Genomic DNA, 15,047 nt, shown 5'->3' with positions numbered 1-15,047 from the left:
GAGCGATGACTAATCTCAGGTGTTTTTTTTAACATCTGAAATTGGAATCATTTAATTCAACTTGCATTTAGTTGAATATCTAATGTGTGCACTGTACTTAGAGAGAGAGACACAGAAAATACTTACAGTTCACTTTGGTGAGTTCCATAATAAGATATGTTTTAAGATTTATTTGTGCCAAAGTAAGGAAAGAATTATTTGAGCCTGGGAGGGCAGGCAGAAAAGCAGTTGAATGGAAAAACCTTGAAGAGTCAGAAAAGGAGCAACAGAGACAGTCTGGGGCGGTGGGGGGAAGACATGTGAAAGCATGAAGACAGACTGTTGGCCAGGCCTTGGCATTTCTTGATGAGCAATTCCTCAAAACACGCTACATGTCAAGTGTGAAAGTGAAGTCTCTCGGTTGTGTCCAACTCTTTGTGACCCCATGGACTGTAGCCCACCAGGTTTCTCCATCCATGAAATTTTCCAGGCAAGAATACTGGAGTGGGTTGCCATTTCCTTCTCCAGGGGATCTTCCTGACCCAGGGATCAAAACTGGAGCTCCTGCCTTGCAGGCAGACGCTTTACTGTCTGAGCCACCAGGGAGCTGACTCTACATGTGAAGTGTAGAGGTAACTAATTCTGCTTCTTCACCATCATGATGCTGAGGAAGAAGGTAACTTGAGACACATATATTTCACATGTTTCCTTTAAGAAGACAATTGCCACTCAGTGCTGGGCTTACTGGGGCTTCCCTGGTGGCTCAGATGTTAAAGAATCTGCCTGCAATGCAGGAGACGCTGGTTTGATCCTTGGGTTGGGAAGATCCCCTGGAGAAGGGAATGGCAACTCACTCTAGTATTCTTGCCTGGAGAATCCCCATGGACAGAGGAGCCTGGCGGGCTACAGTCTTTACTATGAAGCCCATGTTTCAGAGTCCCTTATTTGCATGCTGCTGCTGCTAAGTTGCTTCAGTCGTGTCCGACTCTGTGTGATCCCATAGATGGCAGCCCACCAGGCTCCCCCATCCCTGGGAATCTCCAGGCAAGAATACTGGAGTGGGTTGCCATTTCCTTCTCCAGTGCATGAAAGGGAAAAGTGAAAGTGAAGTCGCTCAGTTGTGTCTGACTCTTTGCGACCCCATGGACTGCAGCCTACCAGGCTCCTCTGTCCATGGGATTTTCCAGGCAAGAGTACTGGAATGGGTTGCCATTGCCTTCTCCGCTTATTTGCATGAGATCCCCCCAAAATTATGTACTTAACTTTGTATTAGTAATTTCATACTATTTCTTTTTAAGGGGAATCCCATGTTATAGAAATTCCAGATTGCAGAAAACTGATAGGTCCCTAGCTACCATTTATTGAATAGTATATCTATCAGGGTCCAGTCAGGAGACATAAACCACAAGTAATTTGAATAGGGACCACATAATACAGACATTTGGGGCTTCCCAGGTGACTCAGTGAGTAAAGAAACTGCCTGCAATGCAGGAGACACAGGCAGACACCAGTTCGATCCCCGGGTCCAGAAGACCCCCTGGAGGAGGGCATGGCAAACCACTCCAGTATTCTTGCCTGAAGAATCCCAAGGACAGAGGAACCTGTTGGGCTATGATCCATGGGATCGCAAAGAGTCAGACACAACTGAAGGGACTCAGCATGCATGCTTGCAATATAGACATTTGTTAGCTGCAACAGGGAATTAGAATAATGGGAATTGACTAATAAAGGGTAAAAAGAACTGTTGAGAATAAAAGAAGAGCAGATACAGGGGGCACCTACTGAAGGCTAAGGGAGAGCACCTGGGAAGGAACAAATCTGGAAAAGCCTGTTGGCAGCCATCACCCCCTCATCTCAGAACTGAAACCCAACTTCATTGGAGAACGCATGGCTGAGGCTTCCTGGGCGAGCTCTCTGCAAAGCTCCCTGAGAGAGTCCCAGGGAAGGCTCTTATAGGAAAGTGCCAAGCCAGGGGCCCTCCACAGAGAAGCGCTCCTAGGGAGTGTGGGGAAGACCATGCATGGGAGGCATCATGTACTGGTGGCCAGCTAGTGCTGCAGAAGGGCCTGTGAAAGCTTCGTCTACTGCAGGAGCAGACCCAGAGGGGTACCTGCAACCAGGAAGCAGAACCCCTTCCTACCCTAGTGTCTTCCCAGCACCCTCTATGACAGTTAAAATTTTATCATCTTGCAAGCTGCAAAGGTAGAATATAAGGTCCAGTTTGATGTTTGCAAAGCAAAGAATACAGGGTACATTTAGATCTCATAAGCAATCCACTGATAACTGGCACCTTTTTGCCTGTATTAGCAAGGTGGCTCAGGGCTTCCCTGGTGGCTCAGAATGTAAAGAATCTGCCTGCCATGCAGGAGACCTGGGTTGGATCCCTAAGTCAAGAAGATCCCCTGGAGAAGGGAATGGCAACCCACTCCAGTACTCTTGCCTGGAAAATCCCATGGACAGTGGAGCCTGGAAGACTGCAGTCCATGGGATCACAGAGAGTCAGACGTGATTGAGCGACTTAACATATACCTGAACTCGTTCACTTTCAACAAGATCTTGTATGTCCCACATATGTTTTATTGGCATCAGGCACTGCTTGTGTCTTTGTCTATCTAGGCTGCTGTAACAGAAATATCACAGATGGAGCGGAATATAAACAGCATTTACTTCTCATAGTTCTGGAGGCTGGGAGGTCCAAGATCAAAGCGTTGGCAGATTCAGTGTCTGGTGAGAACCCACCTCCAGGTTCATAGATGAGCTGTACTATGTCCTCAAATGGCGGGGGGTGGGGGGGGGAAGGAGTTCTGTGGTTTCTTTTTTCAAAAGAATTTTCAAATTAATCATTTTATTTAATTTGGCTGAACTTGTGGGATCTTAGTTCCCTGACCAGGGATTGAACTGATGCCTCAGCAGTGAAAGCAGAGTCCTAACCACTGGACCATCAGGGAATTCCCTGGGGTCTCTTTTATAAGGCAGTGATCTTATTTCTAGTCAAACCTAAGGAAAACCAATCCTGAATATTCACTGGAAGGAATGAGGTGGAAGCTCCAATACTTTGGCCATTTGATGCAAAGAGCCGACTCATTGGAAAAAACCCTGATGCTGGGTAAGATTGAAGGCAAAAGAAGAGGGTGGCAGATGCTGAGATAGTTTAGATAGCATTACTGACTCAGTGGACATGAATCTGAGCAAACTTCCGGAGTTGGTGAAGGACAGGGAAGCTTGGCGTGCTACAGTCCATGGGGTCTCAAAGACTCAGCGAGTGAACAGCAATGACAGTCTTATTTCTGAGAGCTGCGCCTATGACCTCATCACATCCCTGCTCAATGTCCAAATACCATCACATTAAGGATTAGGTTGAAATCTTGGAATTTTGGCGGGACACATTCAATCTGTAGTATCTTGTGAACCTAAGCTTTCTGACTGACAACAAAGCAGGGGTGAGGAAAACCGCTAAAAACAATGCGGCATTTCCCAGAAGGTTTACTGAGAGAGGTTACCTGGAAGAGACTAACAGTTCAGTTCAGTCACTCAGTCGTGTCCGACTCTTTGCGACCCCATGAATCGCAGCACGCCAGGCCTCCCTGTCCATCACCAACTCCTGGAGTTCACTCAAACTCATGTCCATCGAGTCGGTGATGCCATCCAGCCATCTCATCCTCTGCCGTCCCTTTATATGCAGATGACACCACCCTTATGGCAGAAAGTGAAGAGGAACTAAAAAGCCTCTTGATGAAAGTGAAAGAGGAGAGTGAAAAAGTTGGCTTAGCTCAACATTCAGAAAATGAAGATAATGGCATCTGGTCCCATCACTTCATGGGAAATGGATGGGGAAACAGTGGAAACAGTGTCAGACTTTATTTTTTTGGGCTCCAAAATCACTGCAGATGGTGATTGCAGCCATGAAATTAAAAGACGCTTACCCCTTGGAAGGAAAGTTATGACCAACCTAGACAGCATATTCAAAAGCAGAGACATTACTTTGCCAACAAAGGTCTGTCTAGTCAAGGCTATGGTTTTTCCAGTGGTCATGTATGGATGTAAGAGTTGGACTGTGAAGCTGAGTGCCGAAGTATTGATGCTTTTGAACTGTGGTGTTGGAGAAGACTCTTGAGAGTCACTTGGACTGCAAAGAGATCCAACCAGTCCATCCTAGAGGAGATCAGTCCTGGGTGTTCATTGGAAGGACTGATGCTGAAGCTGAAACTCCAATACTTTGGCCACCTTGTGCGAAGAGTTGACTCATTGGAAAAGACAAGGGCCGCCAAAACATCTTGTCAGTCATTTTGGCTTCTGATCCTTCTCATCAGTAGTCACCCTTTATCTCAGCAACAGAGATTTGTACTCGTCTTGAAATCTGGAAAGCTCAAGACGATGAGGAGTGTAGCTGTTAAGAATTTAATTAAAACATTCCTTTTCTGTTGGGTTTAGCCTTTAAACTGTAACTCTCAAACTACTTATGTTACTGTCTGTGAGCCCCTCTGGAGGGTTTAGACATCCATTGGCCAGAGGATCTGGGGCTTGTTTTTCCCTTAAGCATATGTGGCTGAGGCATGAATTGGAAAATATGACCTTGAAACAGGTTTGCATTTAGGTTTAAAAAATTAATTAGTTTGAAAGTTCAGAGTATATAGGGAATTTTTCTATCATAGATTGGTATTGAATATATTGAATGCTATTACTGAGTTTTCCGCTAGATGACACTGTTGTTTCAATTTTACTTGCATTGATCTTAACTTCCTTTGAAATGAACTTTATGGCAAGCTGCTTCAAGAAATCATGTAGTTTCTGCTTCCAGCTAAAATATCTTCAGTATAGGGAAATCTAGCTTATTTAGAAATGTCTGCAGGGACACCACTTAAGTCTCCCTAAAGAAAGCTAAAGACCCTAGTTTTCTTTTCTATTAGACCTATATATATTTTGAATTTTTAAAAATATTTATATACTTGGCAGTACCCGGCCTTAGCTGCAGCGTGCAGGTTCTTTCGTTGTGACATGCAAACTCTTAGTTGTGGCATGTGGGATCCAGTTCCCTGGTCAGGGATGGAACCCGGGCCTCCTGCATTGGGAGCGCAGAGTGTTAGCCACTAGACCATCAGGAAAGACCCCAGACCTGTATTTTGAAGGTTGCTCTTTAAATACATTTCTTCTTTCTCTGTTCTCAGTGGAGATGAAGAAAAACAGATTATCTTTATATATATAAAAGCCTTTCAAATATAGAAGACCAATATAAGATTGGTTTTGAGGAACTGCCTCGTCATCCAATGGTTAAGACTCTGCTTTCATTGCCAGGGCCGTGGGTTCAGTCCCTGGTTGGGGAACTAAGATCCCACAAACATTGCAGGAGAAGAAAAGATTGGCTTACATCTTTATTTCCATAAGGCAAAAATAATTAAAAAAATTTTTTTTATTGCATTTCTTTGTCATTTGTTCTGCCTAATTTTTTTGATGAGATTTGGAATCCGAATGGGGTCCAAAATAATCCAAAGGCTTTGGACTTGTGTTCATGGCTGAATCACTCGTTAGTTTTCCAAAGCTTCAGCAGTATGAGCTAAAAATACTTTCTTGGGTTCTTAGAGAATAAAGCTAAATTTAGTTTAAGTGCTAAGTTGCTTTAGTCATGTCCAGTGGACTGTGGTCTGCCAGGCTCCTCTGTCCATGGAATTCTCCAGTCAAGAATACTGAAATGGGTTGCCATTTCCTCCTCCAGGGGATCTTCCCTACCCAGGAAGCGAGCCTGTGTCTCTCTTAGGTCTCCTGCATTGGCAGGTGTGTTCTTTACCACTAGTGCCACCTACGTCACCCTATTCCATTCTGTTGCTGATAGAGACTAGTGGTCTTGGGCCTTCAACTTTGATTTGTCCTGGCCAGACTATCTGCAAATCCATCGTACTCCTTTCCACATTTGGACCTTGTTATTCCCTCTATGTGAGATGACCGCAACATACCCACCCCATGCTCTTGTCACATCGTCAATCTCAAGCTAATCATCATTTCTCAGTCTTGCTCTGTCCCTGCCAGCATCTGCTGCTGCTGCCGACTGCGTGATGGATCCCAGATTCATCTCCTTAGCACCTTGCACTTCTCTCTTGTAGAATTTTGCACCCACGTAGTAATCTAATTATTTGCGACCTTTTGTTTGGTGTCTTTACTTTTTTCCTACCTCTTATTAGTTAAAGTAAGGTCTTTTTTTTTTTTTTAACCCACAAGCCCCAGCCATTTCCTTGGGACACGGTAGACACATGATAGGAGCTCAATAGGCCTATTTTGATTAGTAGACTGATTTCTGACTTATTTCGCATTCTTTTTTCCAAAGATACAATCATTCTTACAAGGGCAGCAGGTTGACAGAAACATGGCTTATTCAAAACTCAGACAAGAAAACAGGGACATAGATGGGGAGGGAGAAGGCTGTATACAACAGTTTAGTGAGGAAGGAAAAGCCTGATTTCAAACTCTGTACTATGGGTAATTAAAACAATTGATATGTTATTAAAAAGAGAAATGATACAGTCAGGTGTTTGCAATTTATTTGGAATGTTGAATGGTTCATGAGGAGAAAGACCATTTGTCCTGATAATTGTAGTAGTCATCTTGACATTGAGCTTGCTCTTTCTGGCTGGTTGTAATTTCATTTCCAGCTGTTATTTTGGAAGTTATTTTACCATGGTTTGGAAGCCTTTTACACAAGTGTGGATGACATCCATGATGTTGACAATAACAACAGAATGTCTAGTATTTGTTAGCACATCCTGTGTACAGGAAACTGGGCTAGTCACGTTATAAACATCATGTCAATGAGCAGACTTTAATGCATAATAGTCACCTGAGTAGGAGGGGGGTGGTTCTTGTTAAAGGCTGATAAAACCTTACTCTCAGAGTTTCTGATTCAATAGGTGTGGGTGTAATGATGATTTTTGTGTTTCTGACAACATCCTCAATTATGCTGATGTTGCTAATCCAGGCATCACACTTGGACAATTGCTGCATTATTTCATTTAATCATCAAAAAAACTATAAAAGAAAAGTGGTACTATCACCTCCTTTTTGTGCTCAGTTATGTCCTATTCTTTGTCACCCCATGGACTGTAGTCCCCCAGGCCCCTCTATCCATGGAATTTTCCAGGCAAGAATACTGGTGTGGGTTGTCATGCCCGCCTCCAGGGGATATAGATGAGGAAACTGAAGCTTTGAGAGATTCACTAACTTTTATCTGTAGTTGCAAATTCACTAACTTATCTATACTGTACTGGGTGGCACAGTAATAAAGAATTCTCCCGCCAATGCAAGAGGTACAAGAGACACGTGTTTAATCCCTGGGTAGGGAAGATCCCCTGGAGGAGGAAATGGACAACCTGCTTTAGTATCCTTGCCTGAAAAATTCTGCTGACAGAGGAGCCTGATGGGCTACAGTCCATGTGGTTTAAAAGAACTGGGCCCCCCTGAGTAATTGAGCACAAGAGCTGTCAAAACATGTGTTCTAACTCAAAAGCTGAACTTCCTACCCACTAAAGCAGTTGTTCTTAAACTTTGCATGCGTCAGAATCACTGGAAGAGCTTTTTAAAAATTTCAAGTTTTAAATTTTGAGTTGAGTTCTACCTCTATCTAGTGAAGTCACATCTTCTGGGCTAGGATGGGCTATCTATTGTTTGAAACGCTTCTCAGGAGATTTCCAGAGCTCGGTGATTTTTGGAAATAGTGTAATTGGCTGCCCATTGTAATCTCTTGGGAGTTTAAAAGAGTACTGACATCTGGTCCCACCCCCAGGTATTCTAATGTATTTGAGATAGGATGTGGCCTGGGAATTGGGATTGTCAGAAGCTCCCCAGGTAATTCTAATATACAGCTTGAGAAATGTGTGAAGTGCTGCACTGAGATTCTGCCTCTTGAACTTGACTACTCATCTTTTTGAACCAAATGAATTTATTATGCAAAAGATGTTAAGGCAAGAGAAGACTGAAGAGCAGTCTTTCGGAGAGAGGAGCTTTGAAGATACAAGCTGGAGTTAGGTTGTTCTGTTATTTACCAACTCTGTTGTAACTTCGGATAAGTCACCAAAACATGTCCTAATCTCCCTTTTCTCATATGTAAAATGAAAATAAGGATGTGACTACATGCTCTACCAAGGCATCGTAATATTGTAAAAATTAAATGACAATATTTCTCTTTAAGGCTTTATGAACTGTTGAATACTAAACAAAGGTGACAGATAACTTTTGCCCTATTCAAAGCAAGATTTCTCACCAAGGATGTATCATAGCTGGTAATAAGTGAGGCTTTTGATTTTTTTTTTCCACCTGCAGCAGCCCTAACGTCTAGCTCATATTCAGGTAGTTATGTCAAGAACATTTTCTTGGATTTTTTTTTTCCCTAACAGGCATAAACAGGGACAGAATCTTTTTTATATCATCTATAGGCTTTCTGAAAGCATCAAATTATGGGCAGGACTAATGGATTGAGAAGGCTTAGTGCCAGTTTATTGTGACTGGCTTATGGTGCATCACCATCTGAAAGGCCATCACAGAGGGAAAAAAAAGTCGTTCACAGTCTAATTTAAATAATGACTGCAACTTTGCAATGATGACAGACTGTGACAGTTTATAGGTTTTAGATGGCAACTCTTTCACTTTGTAAAAACAGATCAGCTTCCAGTGGACCTACAGTTATTGCCACACACATTTGTGGATTTTTAAAGAGAAATTGAGTGGGTAGCTGCCATTTCAACCAGGTAGAGTTAGATAAATGAACATATCCGTCAGGTAAATTTTTAAAAGAAATATCCTCCTTATCCTCTGTGGGGGAAGAGGATGGGATGATTTGAGAGAATGGCATTGAAACATGTATATTACCATATGTGAAATAGATGACCAGTCCAAGTTTGATGCATGAAACAGGGCAGTCAAAACCGATGCACTGGGAAAACCCGGAGGGATGGGATGGCGAGGGAGGTGGGAGGAGGGCTCAGAGGGGGCGGGGGGGAGGGGGGGATATGTACACCCGTGGCTGATTCATGTCAATGTATGGCAAAAACCACAACAATATTGTAATTAGCCTCCAATGTAAAAGAAAAAAAGAAAAGAAATATCAACAGCTTGTAGAGTTCCAAGTTCCTGAAGCCAGTTTCCCATTTTAAAATTTGTATAATGTATCCTTGCAAAGAGGTGGAAGGTCACTAAGGGAAGCTGAAGGAATAATTCTAAGGATGGAATTGGGAGAACTGTGAATCCTTTTCTCTCTTCCTCATCCTCAGTACACAGGTACCATATTGAATCTGGAAAGTCAGAGGAACACAGTCTAGAGGGGTTGGTTGACAGAGAGGAATAATGGTTACTGAATGAAAAAAGAAAAAATTCCCTTTGTTTTTTTTTGAGGCTGAGCTCTAACCCCTTAAACTTCTTAGATAAAACCTTCACATACGCAAACTATATCACCTAGAGAGGAGGGGCCATGGCTGCCCAGGAAGAGGGAAGTGAGGTCCTCTGAGTGAGGCAAGACCGTCCCTTCCTTTGCCCTGGGAAACAAAGGAGGTTTCCAAAAGCAGTGAATAAACTGAAAGTGTTAGTTGCTCAGTTATGTCCAACCTTTGTCAGCCTACCAGGCTTCCTCTGTCCATGGGTTTCTCCGGGCCAGAATACTGGGGTGGGTTGCCATTCCCTTCTCCAGGGCATCTTCTCAAGCCAGGGATTGAACCCAGGTCTCCTGCATTGCAGGCAGATTCTTTACTGTCTGAGCCACCACGGAAGCCCTTTCAAAAGGAGAGAGTAGATAATTCCCTTTGCTCTGATGGAGAAGGAAGGTGGAAGAGATATAGAAATAGACTAATAAAAACTACTATTTATGTAAATCTCTAGAATTAGCAACACTTCTTTATTAAATTCTGCCAAAAGACACCTTTATTTTAGGTCCTAACTCACTGAGATGCAAAGATTGCAGTATTCAAAAAAAGGCTTTTTGAATGATTCGCCAGTGACCTTCTAAGTACCAAATCCATTGATGTCATCAAGTCATCAGTCTTCATCTGACTTGACCATTTGACATGCAAATTATCCTACTGGGCTTTCATTCCTTCTTTGGGCAAATCAGAAAAGGAGGGAGATTGGGCTGAGATTTCTCTGAGTAGTCAGAGAAAAAGGAATATAAATCACTTGTATATACTATTAATCTGGCCTTCCACAATGCTTTGTTTATTTCTTTATGAAAGCACACTTATCAAATTGTGCCATAATTTATTGTTCTTGCCTATGAAACCCTCACTAGACAGTGCCTTATTCAACACAATATACACAGTGCCTGGTATATCATAAATGTTTTATAAATGCTTGTTAAATGAATATTTGAGTCAATATATAATAAGCCTTTGGAGAAGGAAATGGCAACCCACTCCAGTGTTCCTGCCTGGAGAATCCCAGGGACGGGGGAGTCTGGTGGGCTGTTGCCTCTGGGGTCGCACAGAGTCGGACACGACTGAAGCGACTTAGCAGCAGCATAATAAGCCTCACAGAAAATCAGTATGTTTCATGTGATGCTCTATTTCAAAACACACACGCGCACACACAGATGCATTCATGTTACTGGCGTGGTCACTTTGTCAGCTTGGGTTACAGATCGAGTCACATCCTTCTAATTTCTAAGACAGTTTGGGACTCCAGAGATATGATAGAAGTTTCATAGTTTCTTGAGGATTATTTCACCTGAAATTGTTCAAGAACCTCAGTGGCTTATTTGGTCTAAAACAGTCTGTGCACAGTCTGATTGGTTCCGTGTTGGGTTTCCTCTTAGCAGTCATTGGTTTGGTTGACTGGGTCCGTGTGCCTGCCTTCCTCCCTGATCCTTTAGTGAGTTCCATCTCTAGGTCACACATCTCTGTACTCTCCTGTATGCCTCTGTCCCCTGGGAGGCAGCATGTGTTTGTAGCGTCAGATATCTCCGTAGGTCACATGGGGTTCTAAGCTCAGAATCTCACGGTGGCCTCTTTTGCATCTAATCAGATTACTTGCTGAGTCTCCTGGCTCTTCTAAGTTCAACCACATGCCATGCTGAGGACAAGCTTTTCTTCTGGAAAGTAAAGCTTTTCCCCTGGACCTCAGGCTCTCATTTTGAGAGACTGGGTTACCCCACAATTTTCCTACCAGTCTGGAGAACTCCATTTGGAATCCTCTGGTCTTTTCCTATCACCAGGCCATTGTCAGAGTCATCCCAAATATTCTAACATTTGAACTTCAAACAGGAAAATACTATGCTCACATTCTTTCCCTCCCAGGAGGCTCCTAGACTTGTACACAGATTTGTCTACCTTCTCCATAGATTATGACTCTGCACATCAAAGAATATGGGGAGGGCAAGACTGTCAGATTCCAGAAGGTTCTGCTGTATCTCTCCATTAGGCAGTAGATGATGGCTACCCTTTACTTTTGAGTAGCTATGAGAAGTCAGTCTAGTGACTCTTTCCTGAAAAAGGAAAATTTACTCCAAGATAGTTTGCTATGGTCATCTATAGATGCAAGAATTTTTGGAGTAAATACTGTTTTAAAATTTCTTCTCAACACACAGACATGTGTGCACACATGTCCATACTCTTAAAATCCACTTTAGAGAGTGTTATCAAAAACTATCTCTAGATAATAAGATTTCAAAGCATGACTTTATTTTTTCTTATTTTCCTCAAAAATGTCATGTAATTCATTGTTGTTGTTTAGTTGCTAAGTCGTGTCCAACTCTTTGCGACCTCATGGGCTGTGGCCCGCCAGGCTCTTCTGTCCATGGGGTTTCCCAGGCAAGAATACTAGACTGGGTTGCCATTTCCTTTTCCAGGCGATCTGGAGATTGAACCCGCATCTGGACTGAACCCACATCTCTTGCGTTGACAGGTGAATTAGCTACAGTTGAGCCGCCAGGGACGCCTACACCCCTGCCTCCCGCCTTGAGCCCCAGCACCCCACTCCCCCACAGGATCTTAGTTCCCAGACCAGGGATTGGACCCATGCCCCCTGCATTGCAGGTGGATTCTTTACCACTGAGCCATCAAGGGAACCCAATATAATGTTAACTAGAAAAACAAAAATGTATAAAGAAGATAAATCCATAACTGTAGAATAAAAATATAAACCAAGTATGCCAGAACTAGAATATCCTTGAAAAAACAGTATGACTTGTCTATATGTTTTAATCCTCTGTTTCACTTCAAACTCAATTATAGGTAACTTTATAGAAAGATCTATTCAGGTGGTTCAGTGCTAAAGAATCCACCTGCCATTGCAGGAGACACCAGAGATGCAGGTTTGATCACTGGGTTGGGAAGATCCCTGGGTTGGGAAGATCCCCTAGAGAAGGCAATGGCAACCCACTCCAGTGTTCTTGCCTGCAAAAATTCCATGTACAGAGGAGCATGGAGGGCTACAGTCCCTGGGGTCGCAGCAAGCAGACACGACTGAGTATGCATGCTCTAGTCACCTGCACTACTTGCTTACTTTCTGAAATGCAGGTGCTGGTGACAAGCCATGCATTCAATTTAGTGACACTGGATTATATATTGTTTTTGTTATGCTACTCTGAATATAAATTTTAATTATAATTTGTCCTCCATTTTGGAATTTGTTTTATAAAGCATATACACGAAAAAGCGATTTCAAAATTTCTGTTGCAGAAAGTGAACAAAAGTGTTGTCTCCATTTGTGTTTACATATCATTTTACTGTCAATCTAGAATTTTCTAACATAGATGGCTCATCCACTGGCATCTTTTCAGAAAGGCTGGCAAAATCTTTCAGGCAATCTCTTTCGCACATTATTATTTAGAAATGCAATTTTTAGCTGGAGATGTAATCTCAGAATGTATCCTCAAAACAAAATAATCCTGAAGCAACACTTGACTCTATAAATGCTAAGTGGAAGAGAGGAACACTTTAAACCCTTTGTTGGTTGAACTGCCATTCATCAGGCACCCTGTCATATATGCTGACTGGTGTCCAAACATTTGAGACAGACAACACACACAGAATGTGCTCTGGCTGATGAAAATTCCAGACCCCCTAAATTCAGTATGCGGGGGGAGAGGCCTCAGCGACTGCTCTAGGTTCAGTGGGACTGGAGCTTGACAGCGGGGACCGTGACAACTCACTCTCCCGCACAGCTGGGAGGATGAGAAAAATGATTTCATTAGCAAGAAGAGTCCAAATTGGAAGCGAGCTGCTTTTACAAATTTCATAATAAAAACTGATTTTTGTACTTTCCTATGTGCTTATTCTGCAAATGTTTAGCACGGTTCTGTCTGCTAGGTTTAATTCTCTAATTTGGCTCTGGTTTGCATGTGAAACTGATTTGAATAAGTTAAGAGGAGGGTGTTAAGGATATTTTAAGGGAGGGGGGCAGTGGGACTTCATTGACCTCCACAGGCTACCTGTGGTCGTATATCACTGAGTTCAGTGGGCAAGAAGTGCTTTGTATTATGCTATAGCTGTTAGATTCTTTTATGATTCAATAAGCCATAGAATCAGGAATTGTTTTAGTTGGCTGGGGAGTACGATGAGGGGTGGGGCACTTAAGTGGTGGAGCCTGTGGGACTCAGCCAGGAAGTTCTTCTCAAAATCATTTTTTGTGGCAATTGTGAACCACACACTTCCTCTTCCTCACCACCCTCAGTCTCTCCCTAGCCGTGGAGGGCAAGGATCCCCCAAAGATGGGAATGTGCATTTAGCAAAATTTCTCAGGGGATTGTGACAGGATCCTCAGGCTGAGAACCACTGATTTCATAATATGAGAAAAGGAAGGAAAGAGAGGTCAAATAACATCCATCGGTGATAGATGGCTCGTACCTTATTCTCAGGCCCTTTTACCTTTAAAATCTATTGAGGATAGTCCATAAGAAAGCTATGCTTTTCCAGTAGTCATGTATGGATGTGAGAATTGGACCATAAAGAAAGCTGAGCACTGAAGAATTGATGCTTTTGAACTGTGGTGTTGGAGAAGACTCTTGAGAATCTTTTGGACTGCAAGGAGATCCAACCAGTCCATCCTAAAGGAAATCTATCCTGAATGTTCACTGGAAGGACCGATGCTGAATCTAAAGCTCTAATACTTTAGCCACCTGATGTGAAGAACCAACTCATTGTAAAAGACCCTGATGATGGAAAAGATTGAAGGCAGGAGGAGAAGGGGACGACAGAGGATGAGATGGCATCACTGACTCAGTGGACATGAGTTTGAGCAAACTCCGGGAGATGGTGAAGGACAGGGAAGCCTGGTGTTCTGCAGTCCATGGGGTTGCAAAGAGTCAGACACAGTCAGTGAGTGAACAATAACAACCACCTCAGGAGTTCTGGTGAAATTTGAAACTGTATTCTGTACAGAGGGCAAGGAGAGATGGAAACAGAGGCAGGAAAACCACTTCTGGTTAGTAGGTGGCGTGTTTAATAAGCAAGGGAACATACGTGTCAGGCTTGTCTGAGGCAGCCACAAGGCAAAGATCTCTACTAACATTCACAGTATCTTCAGAGTTTCATTTGAGGCCTTAACGGGGCTGTCTCCAGCACCATCACCATGCAGATGGTCTCAGCAACAACTGTTCACTCGAGCCTACATCATTCATGCGGTTCCTAGTTCAGAGAAGTATCAATTTAACTTTGAAGTCAAATAGGAGTTTTGAAGTGACATCTGTGCAGGTTACATAAATTCGTTAATTCTTGTGTCTGTGCAATATTATTAACATTGACTTCAAAGAGGAAATTATAGAAACTGATAAGCAACTCTAAACTTATCAATATCAACAAAGTGTTCTTTAAATTTTCCTTGTATTTTTCTCAGCAAATTTACATAACACCGCTAATCACAATTAAAACCTTCTGCATATTGATTCATGTTAAAAATGTGTAGAATTATTACTTATATGTAGTATGAAACATTTCAACTTTACCATATATTTTGGCACTTGTATAGCTAGGTTAGGTTACAAATAAGATTTTCCTTTCCTTGGTGCTTCAAATTTAGCTCATTCATATGCAGTGTGATATCTATGAGGAGCCATAAATCACATTATCTCTTTGTTTTTGATTATTGAATATTTGACAAGTGTT

This window comes from Ovis canadensis, chromosome 10 (genome assembly GCF_042477335.2).
Source record: "Ovis canadensis isolate MfBH-ARS-UI-01 breed Bighorn chromosome 10, ARS-UI_OviCan_v2, whole genome shotgun sequence".
Taxonomy (NCBI): domain Eukaryota; kingdom Metazoa; phylum Chordata; class Mammalia; order Artiodactyla; family Bovidae; genus Ovis; species Ovis canadensis.
This window is presented reverse-complemented; position numbering follows the sequence as displayed.